This window comes from Canis aureus, chromosome 19 (genome assembly GCF_053574225.1).
Source record: "Canis aureus isolate CA01 chromosome 19, VMU_Caureus_v.1.0, whole genome shotgun sequence".
NCBI classification, from domain to species: domain Eukaryota; kingdom Metazoa; phylum Chordata; class Mammalia; order Carnivora; family Canidae; genus Canis; species Canis aureus.
Window position 1 is genome coordinate 16,194,174 of NC_135629.1, and position 13,613 is coordinate 16,207,786.

The following is a 13,613-nucleotide window of genomic DNA, read 5'->3' on the forward strand; positions in this document are numbered from 1 at the left end:
AACTTGCATAAAAAACACCAAAGATTTATAGCCAAATAAATATACGAGGCAAAATTAATAAACACACTGCATTCTACAATTATTTGGATAATATATTTAAGGTAATTAGTTAACTTTCCTACTTTAAAAACTGAACAATTTTAAATATATTGGTAAATGAAATTTAATAAAACTTTATTTGCAAATGAATTTCTTGAGCTACACATTACATTTAAAATCACCTATTATCTTATAGTTTATTATAAAATTCATTACTACAGCTTTCTGTATGTATTATTTACATAAAATAGAGCTATTTACTAAGTGCATAACTCATAAGGAAATGTAGTCCTCATCAGCAGTCAAAAGTTTTGTACAACTCCTCAAAGATAATTTTTATGCTAGATTACACATACATATTTTTTATTTAAATAAATGGTACATACCCCCAAATATGTTATTCATCTCAACTTCAAGCGCTCATTACCTACAAATAAAGAAATGAATTTTAGAATAAAGCATAACCCTGGGCTTTTTCTTTTTTTAGGTAGTCAGTTGTATTCCAGTATTGCTGGTTTTAGAATAAAAGGTCTCAATGGCAAGGATGCCACAAAAAATAACTGTCTGAATGACAAATCATGCTAGAAAAAGTTTCTCAGTGAATTACACAGGATCTGATTTTATCACATATTCTTTTTGTTTTGTTTTAAAATTTTTATTTATTTATTTATGAGAGACACAGAGAGAAGCAGTGACATAGGCAGAGGGAGAAGCAGGCTCCCTGCAGGGAGCCTGATGCAGGATTCCATTCCAGGACCACCAGATCACAACCTGAGCCAAAGGCAGATGCTTAAGCACTGAGCCACGCAGGTGCCCCTATCATCATATTCTTTAAACTATATAATAAATTACCCTGACAAGCAAGAAAATTGTTACAGTAAGTCTATTAAAAAAGCCTATAGGTTTTTTAATATCAAATACATAAAATGAAAAAATACTAATAGTTTTACTTATTATACATATTATAGTAAACATTTGATTTTCACATGAAAGTAAAAATGGTCTTCATTTGAAATTAAGGGAAAAATTTCCTAAAATCATAAAGAGCAACAATTCATGTCCATCCTTCATAAACTACATAAAAATTCTCATTATTTCTTTAAATTCATTGCCAATTTTTAGATCAGAATTTATTTTTTAAAACATGAAATATAGATATTAAGGGCTAGATAAGTTGTGCAACAATTACAAAAATTTTACTTTTTTAAGTAATCTCTGCACCCAACATGGAGCTTGAACTCACAACCCTGAGATTGGGAGTCACATACTCTACTGACTGAATCAGCCAGGGGCCCCTACAAAATTATTACCAGCATGAGGTCTGGTCAATACATACAAATGCCTCACTTTCCTTACCCTAAAAAACTTAACACTGAATCTTCTTAAATTTAAACTCCAGGGATCCCTGGGTGGCGCAGCAGTTTAGCGCCTGTCTTTAGCCCAGGGCACGATCCTGGAGACCCAGGATCGAATCCCACATCGGGCTCCCGGTACATGGAGCCTGCTTCTCCCCCTGCCTGTGTCTCTGCCTCTCTCTCTCTCTGACTATCATAAATAAATAAAAATTAAAAAAAAATACTTAAAAAATAAAAAAAATTTTAAACTCCAAGTGTTATTGATAATAGTTTGGACTTAATACAGATTTATATTTACATTTCTATGACTTATGTTTTATCTTCAAACTCTCTGAGCTTCACATCTATGCAGCCAACTGGCTACCTGACATCACTATTTGGATACTCTAAAGGGTTGTCAAATTCAATGTGTCTGAATACAAACACATGATTTCCTATACTAATTCTCCCCCTACCCCAAATAGTCCACTTCCAGTGTTGGTAGTGAATGACATCCCCATAATTCACCTGCCAGAGAAGCAGAAGTCACACACATCTTTCTCTCTCACCTCTTCTAAGAGTAGTCAATTGAACACTAGGTCTAGACCATTTTACCTCATATACATACATTACCATCTCCCTTCTATCTACCATCATTTCATACCTGAAATAACAGGAAGAGCATTCTCACGGCATTCACCTGACCAAATCTATCCATTCCCCGCCTCCACATTTCAACCTCTAGAGATGCTTCAGTGTCTTCCCATTAGTCATGGAAAATGACCAAAGTTCTTTAACTGGCCTACAAACCCATCTATCATCTAGCCTTGGCTAAATATTCTCAGCATCTTCCACCATTCTCCATCTTGCTCTCTGCACTCCAGGTACACTAAAATCTGTCAAATGTTCCTTCCCATTTAAGGGTTTTTATACATAGTATTTCATCTGGCATCTTCTCTATCTTAAGCCACTTCTATCTACCCATCTACTCTTTCAATAGATCCCCACTTAAGCTTCATTTTCTAAGAGAAGTCTCTTCTGATGCCCTAAGTCAGGTACTCATATTATCACAGGACAGCATTTGCTTCTTCAAAGTAGTTATCACTGATTATCTATATGATTTATAACTACATCCTTCACTGCAATGTAAACTAAATGAGGGTACCATCTAGTTGCATATTCCTGGTTCCTAGCATAGACTGATACACAGTAGATATTGATAAGTGAAATTAAAATGAGTAAGTGAATGAAAATGAAAATGGAATATCTTTGTTATGTTCCATTTGTACCAAGGCCTGGTGGTATAAATGGAACATAAAAATGTTGTATTCTTGAGGAAAATATTTAAAGTTATTCCTGAGCCCCAAAACAAAAAGTATGGAGTCAAATAATGATGCTTATAAACTGTTAATTGCTTCCTGAAGACCTAAACAAAACTATTTATTCCTTACATGTAATTCAATGAATAAAATTTAGTAGGAGTGAAATATGTATAGAATAAAAAGTTACATTTTATAAAGCTTTTCCATTTATAATGTGCTTTCAGATAAATGTTTGACTTAATGTCCAAAGGAAAACATGTATTCAGTATCTACTGGCATGATCTCTAGTTATCAGATAAAAAAGTAGGGTAAGAGAGGTTTCATGTTTGGTCTGTGGTTGCACTGCTAATAAGCAGCAGAATGAAACCTCTTATCTCCAACTCTTTTGTATTTCCTACCAAATTAGCCTTGGCAGTGATCCAGATGATGTAAACCATACAAGTTCTCCCAAAAGACCATGTTGTAACTCCACAATGATTATGTTGCTACTACACAAAATTTTCATGATAATGTATACAATCTGTACTACCTCAAAATTAAGGAAATACTCTCCCCTCAAAACTCAACTCTACCAATCTGAACTTTCTAAGCCCTTCTCCACTGAATTAAGGTTTACCTCTGCATCTCCTATTGCAGTATTTCCTGTACTACATTTTATATTGGATTAATGACATGTCTCCTTTAACTAAACTGTTTGTGCCAGAAGCAAGCGAGAGTTCATATTTGTACTCCAGCACCTAGTGCAGTGGCCTCTCTCACAGTGGTCACTAAAACCCTGGGTAGTTCGTGGATATGTGCAGTAGTAAATAAATGAATTAGGCCAAAAGCAAGCATAGTACTGCATGGTCCTGTGACTTCTAAATCATCAAAACTTAAAATCTAGTGAAACCATTACACTGAAATATGATTCTCTAGTCAGCTTAATAACCGTTAATCAAAATACATCATGTGTTTACAATACAATATGGCAAAGCTCCTCTTACTGACAAGTTAAGGACTAAAGCAATTTGCATCAGGGAGAAACATTTTTTTAAGCAGATAGAAAGGATCAAGCATTTATAAAAAAACATGACAGTAATTAATACAAAATGAAAAAAATAAAATGATACACAATAGGTTTAATTTATTCAAAATTTTGAGATATCTTTTTAAGTATTTACTGTAGCATACTGAAAAACAGATGAGATATTCCCTTCCTGCACAGAATTAAGAGTTCTGTTTGTGACTGCATCAAAATTAACTTCTTTTTTAAAGATTTGTTTGAGAGAGAGAGAGAGCATGCAATGAGCAAGGAAAGGGGCAGAGGGAGTTAGTATCCAAGCAGACTCCCGCCAAGCACAGAGCTGGACTCAGGGCTTTATCTCAAGGCCCATGAAATCAGGACTGGAGCCAAAACCAAGAGTCAGACAGCTTAATCAATTGAGCCATACAGGCACCTCAAAACTAACTTCTATATTAGTAAGATGCTTAATGTAGGGAGATTTCAGGTTACCTTGGTATGCATAATCCTTTACACCTGGGTAACTGCACAAATTGATAATGTTGGCATCATTAAATCTCATTTTACTCACAATAATCATTTAATTCAAACCCTATTCAAAAGACAAGGAGAATAGAGAAAAATAAATCTTTTGTTTCTGAAATGTATAAACTAATAGGTCTTCTCAGCCACTTTATTCTTTTGTTAGTTCTGAGCAAGTTCTAAGACAGCAGATCTTATCAATATGACAGATAGGCCAAGATAAATGAAAACTCAATTTTTCCAAATAAATTGGCCCTTTACCCAAGCAAAAAAAATAATAAACTCAGAACAATACTATTGAAAGCAAATGAATAGATTTTTTCAAAGCTTCAAGCAACAAGAAAGACAAGTATCTAGTCCCCTTTTAGCATAGACTTGAATCATTTGTGACTGAGGTAATACTGAAAATGCAATTACGTGCTTCTTTGACAGGGAGATGGGTGCTACTGACTACAGAAAAAAAGGAAAATAAAGGATAAAAATGGCAAGAGCAATATATCCTTTTTAGGACCACATTAATAAAATGATCAAGCTTCTTTCAAAGTAATAAAGATTAAATTTCTTTATGACAAATATAATCAGCAATGCATATGCCTTATGCTCAAGAAAATAATTTTAGTTTACATAATTTATGATTTACTAACTCCAGGTACTTAAGACCCATTCTAACAAGCTCTGTAAAATGGCATTTAATAAATTTTATTACCAGATATATTGGCATAGGATTTCTTATACAGGTCAAAGATTTCTTGGTCCACTATTTGGAATAAAGGCTATCTATGAGTAGTTCTGTATAAGGGGAAAAATTCCACAAGCTAATGAAGTTTTTAAGCCTTGGCTGGATGCAATGAAGATCTCTTTTAATACCTATGTAGTACAGGTTTTCTTGCCAGATGGTACGGCTGTCATTTCAGAACGTTAAAGCTACCTAGCAAATTATCATTTGAAAACAAATATTAGATAGCTCACAGAGCAAAGAATCCTATGGAACAGCTAGAACAGTGAAGAAATGCTGCCAACATTAATTTAATAAGGTGGATGTCCATGTGATTACCTTTGCTGTTTTTCCACATCTGCTGTATATTTCACTTCTTGTTTGAACAGGCCATGGGTAATTCTGAGAAAGGAAAATCACTGGGCTCAACTTAGGGAGTCCTTACTCATCCAGGAACTTTCTTGGAAAAGGTCCTTCCCTAAATGAGCTTTTTCATCTACACAGTTAAGAGTATACTAGAGGACCTTCAAGTCTCTGAAAGAATAACGATTTCTAAGATGATTTTGCCATATTTGCTGCTCTATTAATAGGTTTATTAGGTAAGACACTGAAATAAATCCAAAGAAAATGATCTCCAGATTCTCAACAGATTTCATTTCCCATGCCATCTATGCCTGCCCTCAGTCACTGGAGATAATCCTTAAATGACATTATTCCAAAGTCAAGTATTTCACACTAAACTGTACATGCCTAGATCACAAAGCTGTCTATATAATAAATGCATATAGCCACGAAAGAATGGAGAATAAAGCAAAAGCTTTTTAATTGACTACTTAACAGGTTATGGAGAGGCCATGTGGTGAAGTTATAAAGTATGCTTCTAGTGGAGAATGTTATCTACTGGCAATAAAATACTCAATATTCATATGATTTTATTGAACAAAGAGTAAATAGTGGATTTCAGTCCTGGATCAGTTCAGAATCTGGTATGTAAAAATAAAAGTCCATCAGTTCTTACTATCCCTTTGGGGTTTTTGTAGGTATATGTCTAATAACTGTCATATCTCAGAACAGTTCCATCTAACCCCCATTTAACCTTAAAAGAATCATAGTGGACAGATTTGCCAGCCATGCTTTGGATTGTGTGAATGCTCCTAACAGGTGCCCCATAACCTTAGGGGGCAAACATCCTAAATCTTAGGATACAAACAGATTTCTGTCAAAAGCTCTCAAACCACCTCAGAAAAAAAGTAGGAATTTTATCAAAATAAAACCTATATGCCAAAGTGAAAAATCCTACATCTTTCTCAGTTTTTTTTTTTTATGACTTTCTACTGACAAAGTCACCTCATTTAAAACTTGCTAATCTCCTGGCAGGCCTGTTTTGAGATTGGGGGTGGGTGGTGATAAGGGCTATGATAAATGCTCAATTTCAATTATAACAGAAAATACTACTGAAAACAAGAATATTTTAACACCTCATGTTTTCCATCTATTGAAGTGGTAAAGATCAAAATATTTACACTGTATTGGTAAGTGCAGGGGGTAAAAAACATTCACATACCCACCATTTTTGGTGGGTGGAACCAATAGTACAAATTCTATAGAGGGTTATTTACCAAGATCTATAAAAAGTAAAAAAGCATTTTTTTTTTTTACTCCTAAATATCTCCTTTAGAATTAAACAGTCTAAGAACACACAATCATTGAGGCACCTCCTACTGGTTTTAAGAGCTACTTAAATCATGAAGATTAAATAAAATAATGCATGTCAAGTAGAACAAAAAAAGTATAAAGTAGTTCATGTCATTATTATTAGATGATTTAATCATTTAGAAAACAATACAAAATTTGAGACAAGTGTTTCATTCATGATGGTAAAAAGAAAAAGCCTATGTATATACTATACACATCTGTATCAAGAACATGATTATTTAAGTGCTCTGATAAGCCTTGCCAATTGGGGAAATTCTTTACAGAAATGTTTAATTTATGATAATCATGTCTGTTAATTTCCTAGGAATGTTTTGTTTTGAATAAATGTCTAAAAGACTAGGAAAAAAGCATCCTTATAATGTCAATCAAAATTAACATAATTCTATTAGGACATAATTGATGAATGAAGTTGAAGAGGTTTAAATTTTTTCCAGCTTTTTCTTCTCTTTCCATAACCAAATTACATTCTAACCATTATCAACCATCCATTTTACCTGAATGGCAAAAAGAAAAAAAATGTGAAGTGAAAGCACATTCATTTGACATTAACCCAAAATAACCAATTTGCTTCTCATGAGTCTTGGCTGTTGCTGAGGTGCATTTGTTAAATTATAGCAGCAATTTTTCCTCAGGAATCTTCTAATTTTGTTCCAATCACTGGAGTCATGTTTATGTATTTCCTTGCACAGATATACTGCTTCCTCAGAGAACTCTTGAGAATAGAAATTCTTTATCAGATGATTGAATATCAAACAGTGAGATGACTAGCCGGTTAGGTTAAAAATATGAAAAGACATTTAAATTTAAACATAAAGGAGATCATCTGAATGACAAATTATAGGTGATGTAGAGGAATGAATTAGGAGTACTTATTCCCTTCCTTTAACTCTCAGAGCTTTTCCATACCTAAGCAATACAGCTCAGTTGCAGTATCCTTCTGTTTAGAGCTGTGCTGTCCAGTAACATAGCCATGGCCAGATGTTGACTACTGAGTACTTTGTCATGTAGCTAGTAAAAATTGAAGATGTAGTGCTGGGCAGCCGGGGTGGCTCAGTGGTTTAGTGCCACCTTTAGCCCAGGGCCTGATCCTGGAGACCCAGGATTGAGTCCCACGTCAGGCTCCCTGCATGGAGCCTGCTTCTCCCTCTGCCTGTGTCTCTGCCATTCCCTCTCTCTCTCTCTGTCTCTCATGAATAAATAAAATCTTTAAAAAAATATGTAGTGCTAACAATCAATGTAAAGTCTCTCTTTCATAACTTTTAACATTGGTACATGTTGATACAACATTTTGGACACATGGTGTTAAATAAAATTTCACCTGTTTCACTGCATTTTTTTACTATGACTTCTGGCAAACTTGAAATTATACTTTTGGTTCACATATTTCCACTAAAGCAGAACTAGAGCATTGTTATCTATGATGTATGTATGTTCCACATGTTCCTTTGTGTACACCTGTGTTTTAACGGTTCCAGTAACTAAGTCAGTCTTTAAAGGGGAAGAAGCTGTTTATCTTTATAATCCTATCTTCATTAGGCAATGTGAAGACCAGTTGATTCCCATTATGTGGACCCAGCTCTTGTCCCTCAAAACAAGGCATTGCCCAGCGTGCTATTAAAGTTAGAAGGCCTGAGTTTCCAGTTGGGTTACCTGGACAAATCATTCAAAGCCTCTGAGATTTTTTTCTTAGCTATAGAAGGCCTATGTGACCAACAGCATTGCTATGAAAATCATTTAAGGTATAGATGAGAACTCTCCAAGCCATACACATTATGACAATTAAAGTGGTTTTAAACATTTAGTTTTATCTCAAGAAACAACATGTGAAATAACTGGTCATTTGTAATTCATCTAAGTTGGAGCAAAAATCCCACACCTTTGCTGCCCAATCACATTGCTGTGTAGGACCAGTAGCAGCTGATCTATTTGATCATAAGTCATACCTTGGATTAGTCGATAATAATTCTTTTTCAAATCAAGTAAATAAAGTATGAATCTCTCAAAAAGCTTAATAATTATAACAGTACCAGAATTAAGAGTAAAGAGACTTTAGATTAAAAACAGATTCAAATTCCATGATGGTGTTTTCCTGATAACAATTATCATCTCTTTCATATACTCATATTCACTCATCAAAACATTTAGAGTGTGCTCTACCATACAACAAAGTGGAAAATATCACAAGCTTTGGAATTACAGATACTAGAGTGTTAAATTTCAGCCAGTTTGAGTGTTTTATGTGGCCCTTCCAACTCTGTAATATTGGAATCAATTATTACAACTAGCAGGATTTTTTGGACAATTAAATGATGTATTAATTAGAAAAAAACTAACTCCTGGCACATGGTATTGAATAGATGTTAGCTAAAATAATATTTATTATTATTTATTTATTGTTCTAGACACTGAAGATACTAAAGACACAGGCTCTACCCTCAAGACATTATCTACACTATCATCTATCAGCTGTATCTAAGGAAGTCTAAAGAGTAATTATTTTCCAGGGTCCAGAAAACTATATGAATCTTACGGGCTGTTATCCTAATATTTAGCCTTGTGTAATTACAGCCTTGATCCTCTGAAGGATCCATTCAAGAAGTCTAAGGATTTTCACAAACTAATATAGAATTTACCTAATAGGTTTCATTTAATCAGTCTTATCATACTGGATTTCAGAAAGCTCTCGAGGAAACAGTGGTTACCTCTTCTACCAGGCCTAAAGTTAGCCTAAGTACTGTTACATGGATTTCCTCTTAAACCACTTTTTAATAACACACAAACCCACCATCATCGCATCCTAATGCAATGATTATTTACCATGATCCTCTGGTTCAGTGAGAGAGGGGAGAGATAAATAATAAAAAACATCAATATCTTCTTGCCTCCTTTCAGAAACTTGCCTCATTAAGCTCTTACCATGAGCACTCATCAGCTTTGCCAATTTATTGTCTTCCTACAGTAAATCAGAGTAGCAACAACTTTTAAAGAAAGGCCCTCTGGCCAATTTGGCAAAATCACTATATTAGAGTTTCTCAAATTTGTATCAATTGGTAATCCTTTCTTTATATAGTGGGGAAAAAAATAACAATCCATACACCACAGAAGATTCTACTATCTACTATCAAAATGGCCAAGTTCCCCTTTGCAGATAGCTATCAATTAATAAGGCATGTTAAAAGTTCCATACACTGAAATGACCAATTTCAAATCTATCAACCTAGTCCTATTTAGTAACTATTAATTAGATGACAGAAGACACAATTCTACTTTCAAAAGACTGAGAGTATTATTTTTAAATAGGTCTAAATTCTAGTCACTCATATATACATATATATATTATGTTATAGAAGGTCTTCAAAACACAGCTCTAACCACGTAAATCACTTAATCAAAGCCTCAATGTCCTGATCTGTAAAATGGGGGTAATTATAGCTATGTTAGAAATACTAGAAATAATGTGTATAAAGCACTTATGACAGACACTGTTACTACTACTATTGATGTTGTATTTTATAGGCTAGGGCAGGGGTCTGCAAACTTTTCTGTAAAAGGCCAGATGAGTATTTTTAGCCTTTGCAGGCCATAAAATCTCTATCAGTACTACGTAACTGCGGTCATAACACAAAAGCAGTCATCGACAATACACAAACAAATGAGTGTGGCTGTATTTTAATGAAACTGTAATTGTGGACAATGAAATTTGAATGTTATATAGAACTATTATTATTCTGTTGTTGTTTTCACCAACTATCTAAAAAAATAAGAACAGTCTCAGTTTGTGGGCAACATAAAGAAGTGAAGAATCAGATTTGACTGTCGAGCTACAGATTGCCAAGCCCTTGGCTAGAAAAGTCGATCTGAATTTACATAAATCAAATATATCATTAATTGGCCAGTACTTTTTAGAAAAAAAAAAATCACTTTTAACAAATTGAAAGTTTTTACACAGAAAACCATGTTATTTTCATTAACTTTATATTCTGTTGAACACTTTGGGAAAAGCATAATACAAGTATCCCCCACTTTCCAAAGTTTGAGTTACACACATCAGTAGTTAACAGCTTTTCTCATAAAAGCAAAATTATTCTTCAGTTTGCTTTTGGTTAGCAAAAACAGGTACTAATGTAGGTCTGTGTAAAAGCAAAGTAGCATAACTCAGATTTTCAGAAATTGGGGGATACTCTTTGCTTTATGCTATTTCACCTTACAAAGGGATTTATAGGGCCTATTTTTGGATAGTGAGGTAAACCTGTGTTCTGTTTTCACTATTTAAACATCTACTATTTTGTAGATCTTTTAGCAGTATTTCACCTCCAGTGTAAAAAGTTCAACAATGGTACTTCAAAGCACTGCAAACAAATTTATTTAGCATGCTTGTTAAACATATTGCTTATTTTCCTTACTAAATTAACTGTGGTTTGTGAAACAAACAAATGAATCCAACAATACAAGATGCAAAAACAATTTCAATAAAAAGATCTTCATTTACTATTTAATCTCCTTTCTGCCACTGACTTAAAAACAGCTGCCAGGAAGAGATGCAAACACCATATTTCTCCAGTTACATAATGTTAATTATAATGGAATTACACTACAAATAAAATCTTAATCATGTTGGCCACTCTTCTCCATGTTCTTATTACTTACTCACAGACTCCCAATCCATTAAATCTGCCGCAGTATTAAAATGGGTGGAAGTGCAGGGTAGAGAGAAGATGAATTTGGTTTGGTCAAAAGGTCAAGGGATAATAATTTAGTTAAATAAGTAGAGTGGGGCATAATCTTTTCATCCTTTTTAACTCTTATGCTTTTAAAGCTGGATTATCTGCAAAATGAACAAAGAGTGAATACCAGGTCAGGTCTGCTAAGAATACCAAGCTGACAACAGCACTAAAGATGTACTATTGAGGTTCATATTCATTTGCTCTCACATTAGCTTAGAGTTTAGAGATATTTACCAAGCATTCCTAATCTATCCATACTTTCCTTATAACCCATCAATTTATTTATTTCTTGAAATTAATTACAATGGAAAGTGAAAATACAGGAATGCAAAAATAAGTAAGCCACTGAAGTTTACAAATCCGCAAGACAGGCAGACTTGTTTGTCTGTTTTCCCAGTCATGACATCAAGTTAGTGGCCAAAAAATTAACAAAATAGCAATACTACCACAGTTGGATAAATGTACAGATTGTTAAATATATAGGTAACAATGAAGCACACATACATACTATAAAGCCATTTGTTCTGTATTAATAGCCACTTATATATTTGTATGATTATACTTCATTTACTTGCCATTCTAAGCCTAAATATGTCTGTAACATGCAAATAATGATCATAATTACCACAAAGTGTTAGGATTAAAATAGTTAATGTGTAGGGACGTCTGGGTGGCTCAGCCCTTGAGTGTCTGCCTTTGGCTCAGGTCGTGATCCTAGGGTTCTGGGATTGAATCCCGCATCAGGCTCCCTGCATGGAGCCTATTGTCTCTGCCCCCCTCTCTCTCCCTCTGTGTCTCTCATGAATAAATAAATAAAACCTAAAAAAAAATAGTTAATGTGTAAAGTTTTTATACTATCTGACACAAAATAGGAACTATGTAAATGCTTATTAAATAAAGCAATGGCTAAAATACTTATTGACTAATACTCTATATTACTGTTTTTATAATACTTCCATTTTTGATAGGTCATTAATATATGGCTCTTTTTAGATCTCCATGAAAAAAAAAATATCTAAAGAACTTAATAGCCCTATCCATGATAAATGTTTGCCAATGATAAAGGTGAAATGGAAATCTAAGTGTTGTTTGCTTCAAATACCACCAACATCTGACATAATTAATGAAACAAAATTACAGGGCAACAGGGCACTTATTATTAAAGCAGCATATAATGAAGGAGCCTTGAACCAGCAGTGTAGAAAATTTGATTCTTCCATAATAACCCTGAAAATCTGCCACTTCATTAGCTCCTGTTCTGTATGTAAAGTGGTTACTCTCAATCCAGTGCTTTCTTCTCTTCCAAATATCCCTGTGATCTACTATTTCCAAACTTAAAGGTCCTCAGACATAAACCTGACATGATTCTTAACTGAGCTCCATGTAATAGCACACCACTTTGCTACTAACAACTGTAGGGAATATCAAGACATAGAAAAGGCAGCACCAACCTTCAAGAAGTTTACAATCTATTTGGATAAACAAAGTACAACATAAAAAAGTAAAAAGAAAACAGAAATATACAACCACACGGCAAGGAAGAACTAAAACAACAAACACAGGTGCAGTGCTTTTAGTGTCTAAAGTGCTTTCACCAATGTCTTATCTCATTTTGTGCCGTAGTTCCACCCCAGTCCAGGAAATAATCCCCGGTAAATAAACTGTATTATCTTGGCATTACAGATTACCATACAGAGTCTCGGGAAATCTAAATAATTTGGTATAGGTCTTAAAGATAGAAGCAAAGCTGCAGTGCAGAACTCAGATCTTCACACTCACATCTAGAGTTTAAACTACAACCCTCTCTTCTCTGAAAACAGATACCCTTAGAATTCCAGTACTCTGTCATAACTTTCCAGAGAGGATATGAGACCGTTCATCATGAGTGATCAGAAGCGAGCTTGCTGGGATGCCTGGTTAGCTCAGTCAAAAGCATACAACTCTTAATCACAGGGTTTTACATTTGATCCCCATGCTGGATGTAGAGATTACTTAAATAAAATTTAAAGAAATGAGCATGCTAATAGGAGATAAAGGTCATTGCAAATGTGAATTGGTGCCAGCTCAGAAAGGTAAAGAGCCAGTTCGAGTCAATGGTTTTGAATGGAGATTTGGGGGGTGGGGGTGGCTCTGCTGACAAGAATAGTCAAGTCATTAGCTATTATTCTACATTTCTTATTGGCTACACAAAAGATCGGGGAGAAAGACAAGGGTTTCGAAGCAACTACATCAAGCATCAGT

The 13,613-nt window shown here is 34.3% G+C and overlaps 1 protein-coding gene across 8 annotated transcripts in view; it reads right to left on the bottom strand.

Annotated features, from left to right (window-relative positions):
• The window catches only part of CNTN4 (contactin 4), a 927,650-nt gene that overhangs the window by 793,289 nt on the left and 120,748 nt on the right, over positions 1-13,613 (bottom strand). For 7 of the 8 annotated variants that reach the window (XM_077858022.1, XM_077858031.1, XM_077858030.1 and 4 more), the window contains one exon: positions 426-466. The exons of the other annotated variant lie outside the window; for it this stretch is intronic. The gene's annotated coding sequence lies outside the window, so the exon portion shown is untranslated. The remainder of the gene's footprint in view (positions 1-425; positions 467-13,613) is intronic. 8 annotated transcript variants of the gene reach the window in all.